This window comes from Crinia signifera, chromosome 5, assembly GCF_055691185.1.
Source record: "Crinia signifera chromosome 5, ASM5569118v1, whole genome shotgun sequence".
In the NCBI taxonomy this organism is placed as follows: domain Eukaryota; kingdom Metazoa; phylum Chordata; class Amphibia; order Anura; family Myobatrachidae; genus Crinia; species Crinia signifera.
The window spans coordinates 247395859-247410502 of record NC_139221.1 but is presented as its reverse complement, the minus strand read 5'-3'; the positions used below and the strand labels follow the sequence as shown (position 1 = coordinate 247410502).

Sequence of the window (14644 nt, the reverse complement as noted above, 5' to 3'; positions counted from 1 at the left end):
GGCCCAAAATCTTTAAGACCTCTGTAAGCACAAGTGATGGATGCTGATATAGTTAGTAAAGTGTACAGCACTGAGCTGGCATGCAGTGCTACAATCACTAATAACTGTCAGTAAATAGATAATTCTAGTGTGTAAAAACATTGATAGCATATACAGAGGCATGTGTGAAACTGATTGCATATACATAAAGGCATGGGGTGGCCTTTGGGGCATATAAATGGGAAAGCATATGAAGCATATAGAGGGGTATTTGGTGACTCTGTATAAGAGTGGTAAGAAAAATCTGACAAAATGGTTGTATTAACTCTACTTTGGTTTTGACCACACACACATGTCAGGACCCCATCCAGAATTCTGAAAATGAAAAGGTGGTAACCCTAAAACTTACCCTAATGTAACTATCAGTGCATCCTATGGGGTGTGATCGCAATGACCAGCGGTAGGCAGGAAGCAAAGAGTTTGACAGGTCATGTGACTCCACTAATGAAGGAAGTGGTTCAAGTTTAACAATTAACTTAAGAAGAACCTTTAAAAAACAAATACAGTTCCATTCACCTGCATTAAAGAATTTACTACTGTGCAATGCTTGATCATGTAGATAAACTAGTTATATACAGCCAAACTATTGTCCTGAAGTGTGGTTGGGAATGACGACAGTCATGAACAGACACATACAATTCTGAAGAGACACATCAGGGCAGATGGATTAGATATTTGATAAAGTAAAGAAACTGCCCATTAAAACCAATATGTCTCAAGCTATCATGTCCATCACAGTCTGTAAAATGACAAAAGCTGATTGATTGCTATGGGCAACTTCACTTTATCTCTCTTGAAGGTTTGTTACAGTACATCAATGCCAAAATGAAGGTTTACAAAATAACTTCATACTGTGGGGTCTATTCATGGAGCAGTGAAAAGCACTTTATCACTCATCCAAAACAATAGCAGGACTTTACACTGCTTTGTTTGAACCAGAGAAGGGGTTACCCTGGAGAAATGTAATCTTTCCCCACCTCCTTCCTAGTTCCTCCACCTCCTTTCTATTTCCCCCACCTCATTCCAAGTTCCTCCGCCTCCTTCCTAGTTCCTCTGCCTCCTTCCTAGTTCCTCCACCTCCTTCCTAGTTCCTCCACCTCCTTCCTAGTTCCTCTGCCTCCTGTTTAGTGTATTTTATGCACTGACCACTGCAATGGACCTGATAGAACTTTAAACCCATTGCTTTAGCTCTATCTAGCAGGTCTCAACATCTCCTCTCCCTGATTTAATATCTGTCTTCACCTCTCTTCTTGCTCTCTACTTCTACTTCTCTACATGGGAAGTGTTTTACTTTTCTTCTCTTTCCACCCAGATAGGTCTCTACATCTCAGGGTATGGGTCATTAGGTCGACACATATTCGGTCGACAGTATTGGGTCGACAACAGAAGTTCAACAAGGTCGGCACATGAAATAGGTCGACATGGCTAAGGTCAACAGGGTTGGAAGGTCGATCCAAGCATTAGGTTGGCAATGGCTAAGTTGACAGCCAAAGGTCGACATGCGTTTTTGTTTTTTTTTAAATTAGCCTCATACCACAGCTCACCCCCATTCCCCTTGTACATTGGCACATCTGATATATGTACAGTACCTGGATTGCTTTCAATGTATATGTCTGATACAATCTGTATTGAAATTTACCATAACCTACTTCATTATATTTGTAAACAGAACCTGATATGGGGGGGTGCCTACTCATTTTGTCCTCCATGTTTTGGGAACCAGAACCAGCCCTTGAGTCTGCTGCTGGTTTTAGAAATCCTGGGGATCACCTATTTTTCTGTCCCCTGAATTCCTAAAACCAGAACCGGTTCTTTGAGTCCAGAGCTGGTTATGCTCAGGAGGGGGGACCCTATACTGTTTATTTATTTTAATTTATTACACAAATCGCACATATGCATTCATTTTAGAGATGGGCAAAACGGATCATTAAGCTGAGCCGGGATCGCTTTAAAAAAAAGGGGGGGAATATACATGACCGCATAAAAACACTGATCGATGGCTGGGTGCAGAATCACCATCGATGGCAACCATCGATGGCGTCTGCACCGATGGCCATCCCTGACAGCAGCAGCTAATCTTTCTATCACTTGTAGTCACAGCACTGTACTCAGTCTACAGAGGTAGTACATCTTAGCTGCCACAGGTGGCAGCACTGAGATCAGGAAAATGCGTTGTAAACTGAAACGGATCACCTTTTTTTGGATCTGCGGATCATTCGTTCTTTGATGGGATCCGTTCAAAAGATCCGGTTCGTTCGCGAACGACCCATCTCTAATTCATTTGCACATTTTCATGCCTTATTCACGCACTTTATAGCATTTCATCACATCATCACATTTTTCATGCCACAATTCCCATTACATTAAATAGTTGAAAATTGAGATTTCAAAACATGCAAGATTTCAAAACCTTACTAAATATTGCATCCTATTAAATGTCACCCCAAGAGTCCAACATATACTGAATTGCTGTTTTCATGAGAAAGACCATAAACAATTGAGAGTTTTGGCATTAAAGTTACATATGGATATTAGAACTGGTGATCTTACACAGCAATTATTACAGGAGAGCCACTGGATGGTCCTACTGGGGGGTCTAAATCCAGTGAAAATAAATGAATATAATAATATTGCAGGTTTCTAGTTTTATACATTTTTCTGGTTTCTCTCAATATTGGTTTTCACTCGTTGTTGCTATTTGTCACATTCACACCTCACAAACCTACATATTTTTAAAAATGGTGCATCTTTATCTTAACAAATAATCTTGATGAAATGAATAACACAGGAAAGTATACTATTATATCACACATCTGATCACCAGGGCCCTTATTCTGATCGGTGCGGAAATTCCCGCATGCGGACGGACCGCCGATGTTGATCGTCTGCGCATGTGCAGAGGTCACTCTGCGCATGTGCAGGCGATTTCGCCGCACGGATTCTTTATACGCCGCACAGGGGGCGTAGAGGGGCGTGAGGGGCTACTTAGCCTCATTACCCTATGCATACGCCCCGCGTTTCATGGGCGTTCCCATGCAAACGCGGGGCGTATGCATGGTAATGAGGCCGTGACGCAAGGGTACGGGGCGGGCATCTGACATCGCCGGATGTCAGCTGCCCGCCCCTCTACATGATTTCACACGGACAAGTGTCCGTGTGGTCTTGTGTTGCGGGACCTGGTGGAGCGTGCGGCCCTGCATTCGATGTTCGGCATCGAATGCAGGGGCTGCTCCCACCATGGAGGAGGCGTATCCCCGTCCAATTTCATGTGGATCGCCACATATCCGCATACGGACGGCAGGTGGCGAACCGTATGGAAGGCGGGGATTCGCCTGCACGGTTGCGGCCGCATATTCTGATCGGGCCGCACCGATCAGAATAAGGGCCCAGGTCTTGTCTTATTATATGCATTAATGACATGCACAACTATATAAAATGAAGAAACATTAATAAATAATATTCCAATTGTGACATAACTACTAAGTATACAATTGATCAACTCTTAATACTTCATATTTGTGATATACTGTATTAGCTCTGAAATCCATCATTATCAGATGATATTGATAATAACATACTACACAGATTAATAAAATAATATAATATATGATGCGTAGCTCTATGAAATTAGTAAGATTAAATTTATCGGTACTTGTTTCCTAGCACGGCGCCCACTACGTTAATTGCGTAGAGGGCTATTCTGCAGGGGAAAATCGCATCGCATGCCATTTTAGTGGCATGCGATGTGATGCGATGCGATTTTGAAGTGAATTTATTCACTGCTTTTGTCCCCAGGGCCATCTCATCGCATCTCATCGCATGCCATTTTAGTGACATGCGATTCGATGCGATTTTTTTTTTTTAGTTAATTTATTCACTGCTTATGTCCCCAGGGCCATCTCATCGCATGGCATCGCACCTCCCGCAAAATCACATGCGATCGCATGCAATTTTCTGGGGTGCTATGCCATGACATTAGGTATACAATAATATGATTGTATGTCCCAAATATAGGTGTAACGCACCCCCCCTATCCATGCCACCCCTATGCGTGGGGAGCGCAGCGAGCCCCGCGAGGGGCGACAGAACGCGTCCTCTTACTTTTTCATTACCCCACTATCCACATTTAATGGGCCATGTGATGCGATTTCCCTACGGTGCCGTACGTAGTAAAATCTGGGCGCCGTGCTAGGAAACAAGTACCAATTTATCTAATATAACCCTCTATACCTGGGGCGGCCAACCAGTCAGAGACAAAAAGACAAAAAATATGTTTAGGAGTGCCCCTGAGCCAACATCATGCATGTGACCACTAGGCCATACTCATGGTAAAACATTTTTTTTTTTAAAAAGCCAGATCCAACATAAAGTACATTGAAAAAGCCAGATTTATATAATCAACTTCTGCTCCCCCTCTAGGCCAACCTCATACTGTACCTCATACAGTATGTCAAGGTGGATTAGTTCATCCTTTAGTCAGAAATCACTGCAATGCTATAAGTCTTAGAAGAGCCCCCAGAAGCTTCTTGAAAACGGCACTAGTCACAGGGACAAACTTAATACCTGGTCCAGCTGGCAGTCAGCCAATAGCGGTGAATGGGAGATGGATGCATGCAGTGTACTACTGACTCTTGCGGCTGCTACCTTGATCACACAATGGAGCACACTGCTCACAAGGCCAGATATTCGGTGGAGGCTGTCAGTGTCGGGAGCCACATGTGAATAAAGAAAGAGCCGTATGCAATTTAAGAGCCACCGGTTGGCCACCGCTACTCTGTACTCTGTTGTATGTTGTATACTATGTTTTATTTAGCAGGTGGTATTCTAATAACAATAAAATTGCATAGTAGAAATAGGAACCATTTGAAAATCTTCTGCATGACCTTAAGTGGTACATTTACTAAAGATTCTAAAATGCCCATTGCAACCCATTAGATTTTATATATCATCAATAATCTATTGCATCATAGAAAATTATAGAAAAAAATAGCACGTTCAAGTTCCAAAAAGCCGTAGTACACTGCATGCAGCCGAGAAAGTCGGCTCCTGATTGGCCGCTAGGCAGACAATAGAATAATTCGGAGGAGAGGCGCGGAAGAGGAAACAGCTCTGCGTCTCTCCTCAGTCCGTCTCGGGTACCGGCCAGAATAGCAGGTGTTTGTTATTTTCTGAAGACCTGGACTACTTCGGAATGAAGAGGACAGATCTTCACCTGAGGACCTTGGTAAGTTGGATTTCCTTCCACAGGTCCCCATTTGGATATCTTCAGATCCTGGACCCTGGACTCTTCAGCCCTGGACCTAGGAACCAAGGCACAGGACCCTGGACCATGGAGCCCCGTATTTTCAATACGGCCGCTTAGTAAATCAGGAATCACCGTATTCTATCGATGGTGTAATCATGCGTATTTCTAAATACAGTTACAAATGTCCCATCAATAAGGATACAAAAATTCTTATTTTTGGCATAGTAAATGCCAAAAATACGAATACGCCCAAAAAAAATCGTATTTTCATATGAAAATACGATTTTTTTTTCACGAATTTATTTTAGTAAATTTCCCCCATAATGTTCACAGATACTGCTATACCCCATAATGGCTGTTAATACATCTATCCCTTTGTTTTTTACTGTGACTACTAGGCATAGTTGTTAAATAAGTTGTAAATAATAGTGGTGTTTCCGCAATCTCCCTTAAATGCTTTTTCATAAGTAATAAAAATATGGTTGACTTAATAACATAAATAATCAACCTATATGGACATTTTTTGTGGCACTAATGGAAAATGTATAGGAACAGAGGATTTTTATAGTCATATCTGCATCCATCACAGAGGTTCAATACCATGGACTGTAAATTGAAAGGCTGTAATGAAAAGATATGCTACAAATAATGTATTTTCTGCCATCTGCTGGCTAAAAGTGTATATACTGTACTGTACAGTATAAAGGCCTGATTCAGTGAATTCGCAGTTCAATACATTATGAAATGACTGTGCATGTGTACAGGTCATAGAACGCATGCGGAAGGGTAAATAGCATCAAAAATTGCGTATGGATCGCAAACGCAATTTGGTCAGAGGTTGACTGACAGGAAGTCGGCATTAGGGAGTTGACGCCTACCATTTTCAGAGAGTGTCCGAAAAAATGCCGGCGTCAGCACCAGACTCAATCAGCCTGTCCCTGTTGTAGATGACCGGTAGGGTCAGACTTAAGGTCCATACACACTCGGCGACTATGCCCAGCGTGTATGGACAGCGATGATCGCGTTCATCGCTGAGGGGAAAGCCGCACAGTGCATACACACTGAGCCGCTTCCTCCCTGCCCAGCAAGGAGAGGATGGCTTTGAATAGCGCAGCGCTATGCAAAGCCGTCCTCAAAGCTGCTCATCTGCTGGTATTACCAGCAGATGAGCGGGTTTCCCGGCGATGATGTGGGAGCGTACAGCAGCGCTCACTGCTGGGCCATACACACTGGGCGGCTTTGAGCTGCAAGATACTCAAATTGGGTTTTCTGAGCGGCTTTCAGCTCAAAGTCGTCCCCAGTGTGTATGGGCCTTTACTTGAATGTGTTCCAAGTAAAGGCCCATACACACTGGGGGCGACTTTGAGCTGAAAGCCGCTCAGAAAACCCAATTTGAGTATCTTGTATCTTTATGTCATATGCATTTAGTACAGTTAAAATATAGGGGTCCTAAAGTCTTATGAACAAATAGTATTTAATGTATTCAAATCCCACAACAGTCATTTTCTGTTTCATTATATTATAAATATTATATATATCTGAACGATATTTGGATATTTGATGTAGAATGATATATATAATGTAATGATCATTTATATTTTATTTATTCTGTGCTACAAATAATGAGTTCATTATAAACCCAGGATTCTATATGCATAATGTTATGGATATGTTCCTAAATAGAAATGGTCTTAATTGAAATACAAAATTGAGATTAGATACGTAAAAGAACATGTTATTCTTATTGATAATGTCATATTGATGCAAATATTATGGGGTAAATACCAATCAGAATTTCACTATCATTTTCTAGGATGCAAAAGAGAAATGATAGACAGAATCCGATTGGTTGAATATGGGCAACATCACTTCTTTTCATTTTTAGAAGTTTTAATAAATTTACCCCTATGGGGAAAATTTACTAAGATGGGAGTTTTATTTCACATGGGATGTTGCTATGGGCAACCAATCAGAATCAACTTCTTATTTATTTAGCATCTTCTTCATCTAGAATAGGGGTGGGCAACATACGGCCTGCGCTCCTGATGCGGCCCACGAACCGATCCTGCCTGGCCTTCCAGGTAGCAATGACAAGCGGCCCACTACAGCATGCGGCGCTGCTGAGGGAACCTTGTTCTTGTTACAGCGGGGCAGCTGGCCGGGATTTCCTTTGTGACGCCAGATGCGGGGGGCGGTACAGTGGCACACCAGAAGCTGCTATCTGGTTCCAGGGGAGAGGAAGGGGGTTAGTGTTTCTGTGCTCAGGGCTGCCACTAGGAATTTTGGGGCATGGGACTGATTTTTAGCCCCCCCCCCCCTTACTTACCACCTGGCTCCCTCCTCACTTACCGCCCCCGGTTCCAACCCCCTCCCACTGTGCTGCCCCCTGCTCAGTGCGCTGTGGCTGAATGAAGCCATGCTCCCGGAGTGCAGGCTTCTTTGCCTCCGGATGCCGACAGCCAATTAAAATGTGGCATGGCTGGTGAGCCAATCAGAACTTGCGTACTGTTAGCCAATCAGCACGGCTGCCAGGGGTACGCGAGCTCTGATTGGCTGCCGGCATCTGGGACTCTGCAGGGCTTAGTTCAGCGCACTGAGAGTGCAGGCAGCACAGCGGAGGCAGTGGCTCGGCGTGCGGTGGGCAAAATGAGTTGCTCAGGCCCTTCCCTCTCTCTCAGAGAGTACCCACAGCACCCCCTATTGACGGGCCTGTCTGTGCCCAGGGAGAAAGAGGAGCTGCAAATATGATTGTATTATAGCGGCGTCCATCGCATCGCATACCAAAATGCATGCGATGGTATGCGATATTGCGCGATATTGTACAATGTCATACAATTTAAAAATTGTATGACATTGTATATGGCATACAATGCCATACAATGCGATGTGATTAAAAATTGTATAAGCATAATGGGTGCTTACAATGTTAAATGCACCCCCACGCCACCACCCCCCCCCCCCCCACTATTAACGTGAACCCGAAGCGTGGCGAGCGCAGCGAGCCGGCGAGGGTTGGCGGTACGCATCCTCCGACCTTTTCATACCCCCACTATCCACGTCGGCGTGGAGTTGAGAATAGAAAGCGTGGCGAGCGTAGCGAGCCACCGTGCCCGAAGGGTGGCGAGCGCAGAGAGCCCCGCCAGGGGACGCGGATACCTGTGAAGCCCGCGAAGGGACGCGGATACCTGTGAAGGTATACGCGACCCCTCGCGGGGCTGAGACTGAGTTGAGCTGAGACTGAGTTGAGCGCACGGGCACTGCGGCGATTCCAGTGACGTCCCCCAGGTTGGCCGCGTTCTCGCGAGACCGGCAACCCGGAAATCACGTCCCGTCCACAGTACCTGTGGAGCCGGGACATCGGAAGGCTGATAGCGGCTGCTACAGCGTCTCCTCATCCAGACGCAGCACGGACTTCCCGCTGTGCTTATCTGCAAACAACTACAGGGTAAGAGATCAGTGAGCGGAACGCCGCTCACTGCCTGACTTTATCACAAAGACACAGGCGCAGACTGACTGTATGAGACATAAACCAAGGAGGTTTATGGTACAAAGGGTTCCACTGACACCCTCATCCCCGCCAGGCAGCGGCGTAGCTACATTTTGGGCGCCCCCCCGCCGTTAGGGGGGGGGGGCGCCCCCCGCCGCCCATTCAAACCCCCCCAATCCCCTGCAGCCTTACCTTTCGCGCTGGTCCCGGCGGCTCCGTTCTTCTGCTGAGGACCACCACAAAATGGCCGCCCCCATACAGCAGACAGTTTCAGAGAACTGTGTGCTATATGGGGGCGGCCATTTTGTGGTGGTCCTCAGCAGAAGAACGGAGCCGCCGGGACCAGTGAAATAGGTAAGCCTGCGGGGGATTGGGGGGAGGTGTAACTATAGCACCGCAGTCCCCGGCGTCCCCATATGCACAGCGCCCCCCCCCCCCCCCCCGCGGTGCTATAGTTACGCCAGTGCCGCCAGGGCTCATAACAGCACACATACTGTACCTCTACCACAGAAGTTAATTACCCTCTCCCACCAGTACTCCTGGGTTCACATTAATGCTTGAGACATAAACCATAGGAGGTTTATGGTAAAAGGGTTCCGCTGACACCCCCATCCCCGTAAGGGCTCAGTGCATTTCCTCCCCATCCCCCCCCCCCCCCACCCCTCCATAACGACTTCTGCTGAGAGACATAAACCATAGGAGGTTTATGGTAAAAGGGCTCTGCTGAGACCCTCATTCCCGACCAGGGCTCCCAGCATCACCCACCCACACCCACCCACCACGAACTGTAGTCACCCTCCAGGTCACAGACTGACCTCTCAGGCTACGCACCTTGTATATTTTATAACCACCTACATTAAACGTATTTTTACCCCAACAGACTGCATTCTACATCATCTGTACACAGTGCATGCACACTAGGCGAGCGCATGAAAATTCCCCCTTTTCTATTGTACAATTTATGAGATTTGACTACTCAGTCATAGCTGCTCCCATAAACATAGTGATCATTAGCGCTGTAACCAAGCCTCTCCATTATACTTTGTGGCATAATGTGAATTTGGGCTCAATCCATATTGCATAACCTGCATTTTGGATCATTCCATGTGAATTTTGGCTTATTTTGTGTGGCGTAATGTAAATTTTGACTCCCTCCGTGTGGCAAAATGTGTAAGAGGCCAGTATAAGAGGGTATACTATTGTGTTGCATAATGTGCATAGGGGGCATATGGTGTCGTACACTACACTCAAGGACACCCCCCATTTGAGTGGCCACACCCCCTTTTCCTGAGTGTGGCCCTCCAACATTTACTGAAAGTGTTACGTGGTCCCCCAGCTGAAATAATTGCCCACCCCTGTTCTAGAAGATAATAGTATCTGACTGGTTGCCCATAGCAACATACCATGTGAAATAGAATTCTCATCTTAGTACATTTCCACCTATGTGTTTTAAGTTAGAATATTAGGCCAATGTCAGCAGGGCCCTCTTTCCTTATGTGCTTTTCCTACTGTTATTTACACTAGCTTTTACTCTATACTCCCTTCGACAGTATCAAATACCTAGGTTTTCTGCCACCTTTATATTTATTTATTTATGTTGCCTGCTGATGTACAGGTAGCTAAGTTTATATACTGTACCCTACCCTTTACTTGTCCTACATTGTCTTGAACTGTAAGTTACTGTGTTCTTTATATATGTTTATGTACCCTGTAATTGGGCACAGTGGGAACCTTGAGGCTCAATATAAATAAAGGATGATAATAATGATAATAATAATAATCTGAGTTACATATGTGGCAATTTGTAACCCTTGGCAGAAAGCATGTAACCCCTGGCAATGAGCATGTATGTAAACTAAAAATGTAATTAATGTATGGGAGGGGGGGGGGGGGGCACATAAACGTTTTGGGCTGGGGGTGCAAAATTGCTAGTTCCACCACTGATAGTGCTAACTCTGCATCAGACCCAAAAGGAACCAGTTTTCATTTACCAGGGTTGTTTAAGGCCAGCTTGAGCAATAAGAAAAGCATAATTACAAATATGGTTCATTTCATGCTCGCCTTTCCTCCTACATACATTGTTTGTTCATACAGGAAATACGAGGTAATTAAAACATGTACAAGGTATGCCACATCCGCGTAAAGTATAAATATTCAAACAAATGAAGAAAAATGTGTGTTGCAGAATATAATGTGCCTATATCATTAAATGTTCTATACTTAGCTGAAATGAATAGTTCAAGAGGAAGAAGCTAATTTGTAGGAAATCCTTTCATACGGTATGTAAAGTCTAGAGAAGGAACAATGAGTCTAATGACATAGCTGTGCCTGAGAAAGAATATTTGTTATTATTCTAATCATTTTAAGATTTCTATGATATATACCTATCTAAATAAAAGGCTTTCACCATTAAACAAACATTATACATTCCCACTTCCTATAGTTATTCTAAATGGTGATAAAGGGGAGGGGGTTAATCAGATCTGATCACAGTAGGGCGATTTATGTTTTTTTTAATATTTGCATGGCTATAAATACATTTGCTGCCATAAACATCTATTCACAAATGTATTCGCAAGGTGGGATTTCACTATGGATTTTGGCATCTGCCTGCACGTTGGCTGCTGCGATTGCGGCCATGCGATCAGCTCTGAATTATGCCCAATGTTCTATTCTGCAATTTGCATCCCTGTCAAGGTGCAATGATTGTATGCAATTTGGACTAGATCGCATTGCATTGCATACATTTTACAATGCAATGAGATGCAATCTAGTACAAAAAGTATGTGCAGCACATATGGTGTGTAAACACGGCACAATCCAGCATACAATTTTGACTATATAGTCAAAATTGCATCGGGATCGCATGCAGAACGCAAAGGTTTCTTACCTTGCAATCCTGATGCGCGCTCCTGGGACAGAACAATTAGAAACCCAGATAGACAGGGCAGCAATGACTGTATAGATCTGCACTATATAGTCAAAATCGCATGCAGGTTGGGTGGCTTGCAGTGCGATTCGATAGAATAGCAAGCCTAATCGACCGTGTGTACATAGCAATACTTTGGAGCTGTTCGATGTGTGTGGGAGCACGTGTCTCATCGTACCCAGCAATTGTACCATGTATGGGCACCTTAAAAGAACACTGGAACAGGTATTGAGATACGAAGTACAGCAAGATTATTAACAAAACTATAAGGCACGTTAAAGCGGGATGCAGTTAAAATCCCGGCGGTCGGGATCCCGGCGTTCAGAATCCCGACCGCCGAAATGCCGACACATTCTCCCTCCTGGGGTGTCCACGACACCCCTGGAGGGAGAATAAATTAGTGTGCCGAGCGTAGCGAGGCACCGGGCCCGCTGCATGCCGAGCGCAGCGAGCCCGCAAGGGGGGGCGATCCACGTCCCCCCCTTGTCGGCATTTCGGCTGTCGGGATTCTGAACGCCGGGATTCAATACTGAATCCCGTTAAAGCACCACTGTCTACAACACAAGTAAAAAAAAGACCTTCTTAGTAGTAGTAGTACGTTTATTTATAAGGCGCCGCAAAGTGTCCGCAGCGCCGTACATAGCAAACAAAAAACAAATTACAAGGTAACGTACAGGGTGTGTTGAAAAATACAGTATAAATAGGGGTATAGCTGGTAGAAATAAAATCAGCATCAGTTCAGAAGTAGGTGTCAAAATTGTCAGACAAATTGCCTTCTTATTGTAATATGTGACACTCTTTGTGGCTGCCTTATTGTGTAACTGGCGCAGTGGCGCCTATGGCACATCTGAACTCTCATATTGCTGAATGATACATGTAATAATGTATGTATGATGGCACTGAGTGTACTGTGCAAGAGACCACCACCAGGTGGCGCCCTCCCCGTTACTCACTTTGACGCGCTGACACTAACTGACGGCATGACGTCACACACCCGGAAGAAGTCACCAATGTCCTCCAGTGGAGCCGGCATGTGATGTTACGGTTACACAAGGCAAGCTGGCTGCTGCTGTACAGGGCTCCCGGAGGTCAGCATCATGGCCATAGCGGATCTCGTAGGTAAATAGTAACGTGCCGGCAGCATTTCTCCACAGTAGATGCACAGTTATACACTACAGTAACACAATGAGTGAGTTACATTATGTTACACTACATCAATGTACAGTATTCGGCTTTCCGTAATGGGGACACGGGAGATGTAGAAAGCATGGTAAAGAGTGGGAAAGTAGGAAAGTGAAGTTGCCTGTAGCAACCAGTTTGTAACAGGAACCTCTCAAATGCATTCTACTTTATATAATGATAGAATGAAGCAGGTTGGTTACTATGGTTAGGTCTAGAAGATCAGGGTTGCCTACCTGACCCTCTCTTTCTTGGAGAAAATGTTCTGTTCCTGGACTTCCCTGGTAATGTATGATTGCCATCACCTGTGGTGAAACACCTTTCTTATCAATTACCTAGCTCCCCACAGGAGATGGTAATCATCACCAGGGAAGTCCAGGAACAGAGCATTTTCTCTCTGAAGGAGAGGGTCGGGTAGGCAACCCTGGTCTAGATCCGTGTGGGCAAAAGACTGGCTGCTTAATCCTAGTGGGCTAAAGGACCATTCACGCCCAGGGGGAGGACCAAGGTCGGGGGCCTTGCCCCTTCACTATCCACGCCACCATTGGTTGCGTTTAGGAACCAGGTGGTGAGCCACCGTGCCCAAAACTTGCAGAGAGTCTGTTTGGGTCCCTTGTTCTGACCTTGCTCCTCCTCCTCTCTCCTCCCCCGTCACGTGAACAGGTACTTTAGCCCACTTGAATTTAGACCCAACCGCAAAAGAACCCCTGCTGACACGTGCAAAAGGTCCATGCACACTCCTCATCAACAATGATGGGGAAAATCACTGGGCTGAAAATTGTTCAGTGCATACACACTGGGCGAATTTCGACATTCTGAGCTATTTTCTCAGGGGTGGACAACTTTACATAGCAAGGCACTATGGAAAGCTGTCCACCCCATTGCTCATCTGCTGGTAATACCAGCAGCTGAGCAGTGACCACCAGCAATTATGCGGGAGCATGCATCAGCACTCATAGCTGCCCAATACACACTGGGCGGCTTTTGAGCTGAAATATTATATATAATTTTTTGGTACTTCTTTACTTTCACGGCGCCGCGCGTACTTCCGGGTTACGCTCGCCACTAATTAAGTAAAATAAACTAAGTTAACGCCATGCCAACATGGATAGTTCATACCTCCACTATCCATGTTGGCATGGAGTTGATTTTAATTAGCGTGGCGAGCCACCGAGCCCGCAGCGTGGGCGAGCGAAGCGAGCCCCGCAAGGGGACTCTGACGCGCGGCGCCATGCTGGCGCCGTGAAAGTAAAGAAGTACCTATTTTTTTTTCCCGGACCTCGAGCAACATAAATATATATATATATATATATATATATATATATATATATATATATATATATATATATATATATATATATATATATATATATATTACGGACTCCGTTACAAATTACTTGCCTACCCCTGCATTAAACCATCAGAAAGCAAAGTTGTCACTATCTCAGTTGTGCACAAGAAAACATTTGGGTATTAGAGAACAAGCTGGTACTTGCAGTAAAAGAAAAAAGTTTTTCAGCTATTGATTTTGCAGCTTATGCAGTAGCCTGCCCCATGCAGGCTGTGTGTGGGAATGGTTAGTATGCCTGTATTTTTAATGTGTCAATGAGATACAAGACAAAACCAAGTCTCATGTTTTTTTGAGGGACTCCCTGTCCGACCCTCCACTGAGCAAGTAAAGTAGACTGTTCCGGCTGCTGATGATGCAATTCTTGCAGTATTGCGTAATCACAATATTTTGGCAGTATTGCATCATCGTAGCCAC

At 44.9% G+C, this 14644-nt stretch overlaps 1 protein-coding gene across 2 annotated transcripts in view; it reads left to right on the top strand.

Moving 5' to 3' along the window:
• The first annotated feature begins 12691 nt into the window (after positions 1-12691).
• Positions 12692-14644, top strand: part of OXNAD1 (oxidoreductase NAD binding domain containing 1) — a 65612-nt gene continuing 63659 nt past the window's right edge. Inside the window, exon 1 of one of the 2 annotated variants that reach the window (XM_083188796.1) lies at positions 12692-12815. The gene's annotated coding sequence lies outside the window, so the exon portion shown is untranslated. Of the gene's footprint in view, positions 12820-14644 lie in introns of both variants that reach the window. The other variant, XM_083188795.1, reaches the window with a different exon arrangement.